We start from the raw sequence: 7,712 nt of genomic DNA, 5'->3' as shown, positions 1-7,712 counted from the left end.
ACATCCTTATATTGGTTGGCCTAGTTCCTCAGTTTTTTTCAATAACCTGGTGTCTTTTGGGGGCTGTTGTAACCCTATTAAAAATGGGATACAGAGCTAAACAAAGAATTCTCAACTGAGGAATATCAAATGGACAAGAAGCACCTAAAGAAATGTTCAACATCCTTAAGTCATCAGGGAAATGCAAATCAAAACCCTGATGTTCCACCTCACACAGTCAGAATGACTAAGATAAAAAACTCAGGTGACAGCAGATGCTGGGGAGGATGTGGAGAAAGAGGAAAAACACTCCTCCATTGTTGGTGGGACTGCAAGTGGTACAACCACTCTGGAAATCAGTCTGGCAGTTCCTCATTAAAGTGGACATAGTATTACCTGAGGACCCAGCTATACCACTCCTGGGCATATACCCAAAAGGTGCTCCACTATGTTCATAGCAGCCTTATTTAAAATAGCCAGAAGGTGGAAAGAATCCAGATGTCCTTCAACAGAGGAAAGGATACAGAAAATGTGGTACATTTACACAATGGAGTACTGCTCAGCTATTGAAAACAATAACTTCGTGAAATTCTTAGGCAAATGGATGGAACTAGTGTTGGGATTGTAGGGCAGCAGCAACTCCAGAAAGACCACACCAGGCCAAACAGTTCCATATGAGGTTTATTGAGAGAAGAATGGGCAAAGGTAGAAAGAGAGGAGGGGAAAAGAGGAGAGAGAGGAAGGGGCGTTCCTCTTACCATCATAGGTAAAGGCGAGCCCAATGGATTCTGGGAATATGGTGGCCGTTATCTTGGCAACAGGTATGTAGGTCTCATGGTCATCTATGTGATGTCACAGGTTTCAGAGGTCCTGGTACCTCCATTCTTCCCTTATTATAAAAAGGGGGGATTGCTGGGCGGTGGTGGCACACACCTGTAATCCCAGCACTCTGGGAGGCAGAGGCAGGCAAATTTCTGAGTTCGAGGTCTACAGACCTTCCAGCCTGGTCTACAGAGTTGAGTTCCAGGACAGCCAGGGTTATACAGAGAAACCCTGTCTCGAAAAAACCAAATAAAAAAAAAAGTGGGGGGAGCTGGTGGTGAAAAGGGAATGAGGGCGCCGTGTCTCTTAAGCTGCTTCCTGCTGCATAGGGGTGTCACTTTGGAGTGTAGCTGACTTTCACCACCAAGATCCACTTGGGCTGGGCAGCAGTGGTGCACGCCTTTAATCCCAGCAGTTGGGAGGCAGAGGAAGGCAGATTTCTGAGTTCTAGGCCAGCCTGGTCTACAGAATGAGTTCCAGGATAGCCAGGGCTACTCAGAGAAACCCTGTCTCAAAAATAAATAAATAAATAAATAAATAAATAAATAAATAAATAAAATAAATAAATAAAACCCAAAGATCCACTTGGTAAATGTTGGCATCAGGTTCCTCTGTTGACATCAGCTCTTCTATGGGCAGCGGCTGGTAATCCTGTAACAGGAACTGAGTTAATAGTTTAGTTAGAAATTGTATTTCCTGTTGGAGGAATGTAGAAACAAGATCAATGAGGCAGGGAGCAAATAACACCAGGAAGATGACTAGAAAAGGCATTTCAAAAGGGAGCATTCACTTCCAGATAGGGTTTTCGAAAATCCCAGAACTGGTGGTCTCAGGATCCCTGAAATTCTGTATGTCTGACTGTAGCTTCTGGATTTTATTTCTCTCTATCCTGGATTGGTTGACATAGAAACAGCATTCTACTTGAAGGAACAGGCAAAGGCCACCTACTTTAGCTGTTAGGCCATCTAGACCCCATCGGTTCTGAAGCACTATGCATAGAGAAAAGTGTCTTGCAGTGTTCCTAGAAGCAATGACTGATCTGTGATCCTAGCATATGTATCTGACAAGACCAATATGGGCAGTCCCATTTTTTACAATAATCTTTTGTCTGGTCAGAGAAAGAACGTAGAGAGATCATAATATTTAGATGGGATAACAGATACAGGGATGATAGCAATTTGGATCGGTTCCTGGCATCCGGCTATGGAGCAGTTCCCCCCCGCCCCCCGACCCCATTTGGAAAGACTGTTGTTATCTGTGAGGTTTTCTTGAACCTCGAATCTCCAAATGTAAGGAAGAACAGCGCGGGGGGTGTGACCAAATCTATCCAGTGAGGTTGAGCTCGGCTGCCAGAGTGGAGTCTCATTTTCTGGGATTGGGGACAAGGTGGGTGGTCTCGATGTCCTCCAGAGCTTAACAGAGGATGGTCCTGTTAGGGTTGACATGTATGAAGAAGAGTCATTTTTAGGTGGAGAGATGAAAGGTTTGAGGTGAGATAAGTGAACCCAATGAGAGAGTTTAGCAGTTGTAGGGGTCACAAGAATTACCTTAAAAGGGCCCTACCATTTGGGTGAGAGGGGTGAGGGCTGATGATCTGGAGGGGATAGAAGGACTTGGTGTCCAATGTTGACAGGCAGTGGACAGGAGACAGGGTGTGGCCAAGGTAGATGGAGGTCAGCAAAGTTCTGCAAGAGAGAACGGAGGTAATAGTGTGAGTAGATGGTCATGGAGGGGAGAGCATTTAGGTAAAAGACCAGGAGTTAAGACTGGATGTCAGTGCATGAGTTTAAAGGGTAATATGAGGAGAGATTGTTTGGGGAGAGCTCGGAGCCTGACAAAGAGTCAGAGGTAGGAGTTTTACCCAGTCAAGGTGAAGTTCCTGTGACAACTTAGCAAGAGTGGTTTTTAAAGAGCGATTAGTTCTACCTTACCTGAAGATTGAGGGTGGTAGGGAATGTAAAAATGCCAGGGGATGTCTAAGACCTTAGATAGAATTTGAGAAATCTGGGGAGTAAATTCAGGACCATTGTCTGACTGTAGGGAGGCTGGGATACCAAATCGGGGGATGATCTCTCAGAGGAGATCAGAGACTATCTGAGCCCTTTTGTTAGTTGTGGGAAATGCCTCCAGCCATCCCAAGAAGGTGTCCACCAAGACCAGGAGGTACTTGGCACATTTGACAGTGGGCATGCAGGTAAAGTCAAGTTGTCAGTCAGTTCCAGGAAGGGAACCTCTAGCCTGATGGGTAGGAAAGGGGTGCTTAAATATCTCCAGTTGGAGTCTGACATCTGGCAGATTTTACAAGAAGCAGTGATAGATTCTAACAAACTTAAGTCCCCAGAAGTAAGGCTGTAAGTGGGTCTTAACAAAAGACAATGCTCAGCTGTTAGGATGAAAGAGATGGTGAAATAGGACAGAATTTGGTGAGTGTCAGGGGTGAAGATAGAGATGTGGGTTGCAGTGTAAGGATGTCCTGGGAAAGTGAGATGGGTCCAGGCCCCTAAGGGCCGCAGCTCTAGCTGCCTCACCTGCTCAGTTGTTTCCCTTGGAGACAAAAGAGTCATCCGTCTGGTGGGATCTGCTGTGGACAATCCCCATAGCTGTGGGGAGATGGGAGGCCTTTAGCATGGCCATAATGTGGTTTGCATTAGTTACTGATCCTCCTTTTGTGGTAAGTAACCTGAGCTCCTTCCAAATAGTGGCATGTGACAGGAGGATATGGAAAGCATATTTGGAATCTGTGTAGATGTTGAGAGATTGTCCCTGTGCCAGTTTAAAGGCATGGGTGAGGGCTATTAGCTCAGTCTGTTGATTAGTGGTGTGAGTAGGAAGGGCCTGAGCCTCCACCACCTCAGTGTCTGACACTGTGGCATAGCCAGCTTTTCTAGTCCCTTCATATAGAAAGGAGCTTCCATCTATGTACCAGGTATAAATGGCTAAGGCAATGTGCCCTCCTGGATGTGTGGAGTCTCAACGTAGGCGTGATAGGGAGTGGTTAGTATTAGGTCGAGGAAGAAGATTGGAAATATTGAGGTGCAGGCATGATTGGAAGGTGAGTGTGGAGTCCTCTATTAGTGCTACCTGAAGTGAAAGAACTCTGGAGGGAGGTAGAGTCTGCAAGTCTTTGTAAGTTAGGAGCTGTGACAGGCTATGAGAAGAAAGGACAGTTATGGGCGACCCCAAGGTTTTTGTTTGTTTGTTTTTTATTTTAACTCTGGAATAAGGAGTTTAGCAGCTGCTAAGGTAAAAAATCATCCTGAGTGAGGTAACCCAATCACAAAAGAATACACATGATATGCACTCACTGATATTTGGGCTAATAAGTGGATATTAGCCCAAAAGCTCCAAATACCCAAGATACGATTCACAGACCATATGAAGCTCAAGAAGAAGGAAGACCAAAGTGTGGATAGTTCAGTACTTCTTAGAAGGGGGAACAAAATTCTCACAGGAGCAAATACAAAGACAAAGTGTGGAGCAGAGACTGAAGGAAAGGCCATCCAGAGACTGTCCCATCTGGGGATCCATCCCATATACAGTCACCAAACACAGACACTATTGTGGATGCTAAGAAGTGCATGTTGACAGGAGCCTGATATAGCTGTCTCCTGAGAGGCTCTGCCAGTGCCTGACAAATACAGAGGGGGATGCTCTCAGCTAACCAACAGACTGAGCGTGGGGTCCCCAGTGGAGGAGTTAGAGAAAGGACCAAAGGAGCTGAAGGAGTTTGCAATCACACAGGAAGAACAACAGTATCAACCTACCAAATACCCCCACCCAATCCCAGAGATCCCAAGGACTAAACCACCAACCAAAGAGTACACATGGAGGAACCAATGGCTCCAGCCACATATGTAGCAGAGGATGGCCTTGTCGGCCATCAATGGGAGAAGAGGCCCTTGGTCCTGTGAAGGCTTGATGCCCCAGTGTAGGGGAATTCGAGGGCAGGGAGGAGGGAACGGATGGATGGGTGGAGGAACACCCTCATAGAAGCAGGGGGAGGGGAGATGGGATAGGGGTTTGGGGGCGGGACTTGGAAAGGGGATAATATTTGAAGCGTAAATTAAGAAAATATCCAATTAAAAAAAGAAAGAAAAAAATTGAGGATCAGTCCCCGCAGCGGCCACCACTGCCCTCAGCCAAGCAGCTCCGTGACACTTTGGATCAGTGTCCAAGAGGCGGCTGACAGGGTGGTGAAGGGTGAGTGGACAGGCCGGGCACTCCTCAGTGTTGGGCAGTAGCATCTCCATAGGTCCAGCCAGCTGTGCCCCTGTTCTGTTTTCTGTAGGCACATCAAGAACTGTGTGCTTTACTAAGGAAGAGTTTGATTGCCATATCTTCAATGAAGGCTTTACTGCTAAGGACATTCTGGACCCCCCCCCCAAAAAAAAATCAATGAAGTTTCTTTCTCTGATGAGAAGGATGCTTTCTATATTTTGGGCCTCTGGGACATTCTAAAGAAGCATCTGAGGTGGCTAAAAGCTCTTCCCCATGTTACTCCCTTTTACGCAGTCAAGGGTAAGGAGAGCAGAATCACAGTGAGCGCCCGAGCTGCCACTGGGCAGGATATGACTGCAAGCAAGACTGATATAGAGTTGGTGCAGAGGCTGGGGGCACCTGCAGAGGGGATTATCTATGCAAGTACTTGTAAACAAGTGTCTCCAATCAAGTATGCTTCCAGTAACAAAGTTCAGATGATGACTTTTGACAGTGAAACTGAATTGGTGAAAGTTGCCAGGGCACATCCAAAGGCAAAGTTGGTTTTGCAGATTGCCATTGCTGATTCCAAAGCAGTTTGTCGCTTCAGTGTTAGGTTTGGTGCCACACTCAAAACCAGCAGGCTTCTCTTGGAATGGGCAAAAGAGCTAAATACTGTCTTCATTGGTGTCAACTTCCATGTGGGCAGTGGATGTACCGACCCTGAGACCCTCGTGCAGGTGGTGTCAGATGCCCGCTGTGTGTTGGTTTCAGCATGTATCTGCTTGATATTGGTGGTGGCTTTCCTGGATCTGAAGATACAAAGCTTAAATTTGAAGAGATCACCAGTGTGATCAAACCAGCTCTGGACAAGTACTTCCCATCAGATTCTGGAGTGAGAATCATAGCTGAGCCAGGCAGATACGATGCCACGTCAGCTTTTACACTTGCAGTCAACATCATTGCCAAGAAAACCATGGGGAAGGAGCAGGCCGGCTCTGATGATGAAGAGTCAAATGAGCAAACCGTCATGTATATGTGAATGATGGAGTGTATGGATCATTTAACTGCATTCTCTATGATCATACCCATGTGAAGGCCGTGCTGCAGAAGAGACCCAAGCCAGATGGGAAGTATGATTCATCCAGCATCTGGGGACCAACGTGTGATGGCCTCGATCAAATCACCAAGCACTATAATCTGAGATGCATGTGGGCGATTGGATGCTGTTTGAGAACATGGGTGCATATGCTGTTGCTGCTGCTTCTGCTTTCAATGGGTTCCAGAGGCCAACTGTCTACTATGTAATGTCAAGGCCAATGTGGCAACTCATGAAGCATATCCAGGGCCATGGCATCCTGCAGGGAGTGGAGGAGCAGGATGATGGCACTCTGCCCACCTCTTGTGCCTAGGAGAGCGGGACGGACCGTCACCCTGCAGCCTGTGCTTCTGTTAGGATCAAGGTGTAGATGCCATTCTTGTAGCTCTTACCTGCAAGTTTAGCTTGAATTAAGGCATTTGGGAAAACCATTTAACTTATTTGCTGCTAGTTTGGAATGTCTTTGTAAGAGTAGAGTTGGTACCAATGCAGTATGGAAGGCTAGGAGATGGGGGTCACCTTTACTATGTTCCTATGGAAACTTTGAATATTTGTTTTATATGGATTTGTATTCACTTTTCGGACATGATAATGAGTGCCTCTCAGCTGCTGAGTAAGCACGTGTAGCTTGTACAGTGGCAGAATGGGCCAAAAGCTTATGTTGTGACCCATTTTGAACATAATCTTGAAATAAAAATAAGAAAAAAATAAAAATTAAAGAATAAGCATCTCTTTTAAGGTACAATTGGCTCTTTCTATTACTGCTTGTCCTGTGGTATGGTATATCAGTAACATGTTTTATATTGTAATACGCAAAGAATTGTTGCATCTTGTTGGATACATGTGAGAGCATTATCACTTTTAATTTGTGCAGGCATCCCCATAATTGTAGAACTTCCAGATTTGCATGGGGTAGGAACTGGGATGGAGGAAGGAGGAGAGATTGCCATGACAGGGAAGAAGACAGACAAGACCTAAAGGCCTGCCCCAGTCTCTTACCTGCCCCACCGGTTTTAAAATCTCTACCGCCTTAGCGAAGCACTGTGGTCAATAGTACCAGCCCCTCCCGGTTTCCTTCCTTCCACCATACTTAGATCGGCTCCTGCCAGCCCTAACTTGGCCTCTCTACCTGCCTCTGCTCCAGGGGTTCTTGCCACCAGCTCCCACGGGAGACCCTTGAATCAATGGACAAAAGACACACAGACAGCTGTTACTTTATAACTTGCCTATTAGGCACAATTGCTGGCAAAGATAACTCCCGCCTGGAAAGGTTGTGCCTTGACAATTTATTATCTCCGTTTCTTCTCTTGCCCTAAACTTAGTGGCTTGTTCTACCAGCCCCTGCAAAATGTCTATGGCCACCCATCCAGAGCCGCAGGCCCTAGGTCTCCCCAAGGCCTTACATGATTGTGCCCTCCTTTCTCCAAGAAGAAACAGACTGAGACAGTCGCAAACAGATGGAGAGAGGATGTAGAGAAGATGGAGGAAGAAGATGAACCAGATCCACCTGATCTCCTCTTCCCCCCTTTCCCTCCCCCTCCCTACCTTGGTTTGGTTCCCTATGGCAAGAAGCTACAATAGCCTGGAAGCCTTTGAGGCTCACAGTAACCAGAAC

The 7,712-nt window shown here is 46.4% G+C and overlaps 1 pseudogene; it reads left to right on the top strand.

Moving 5' to 3' along the window:
• The first annotated feature begins 775 nt into the window (after window positions 1–775).
• LOC127687900 (ornithine decarboxylase-like) lies at window positions 776–6,467 on the top strand (annotated as a pseudogene).
• The last annotated feature ends 1,245 nt before the right edge of the window (window positions 6,468–7,712 follow it).

Source organism: Apodemus sylvaticus, chromosome 6 (genome assembly GCF_947179515.1).
Source record: "Apodemus sylvaticus chromosome 6, mApoSyl1.1, whole genome shotgun sequence".
Classification (NCBI taxonomy): Eukaryota; Metazoa; Chordata; class Mammalia; order Rodentia; family Muridae; genus Apodemus; species Apodemus sylvaticus.
Note: the sequence above shows the minus strand (reverse complement) of the source record. Positions and strands in the feature narration are given on the sequence as shown.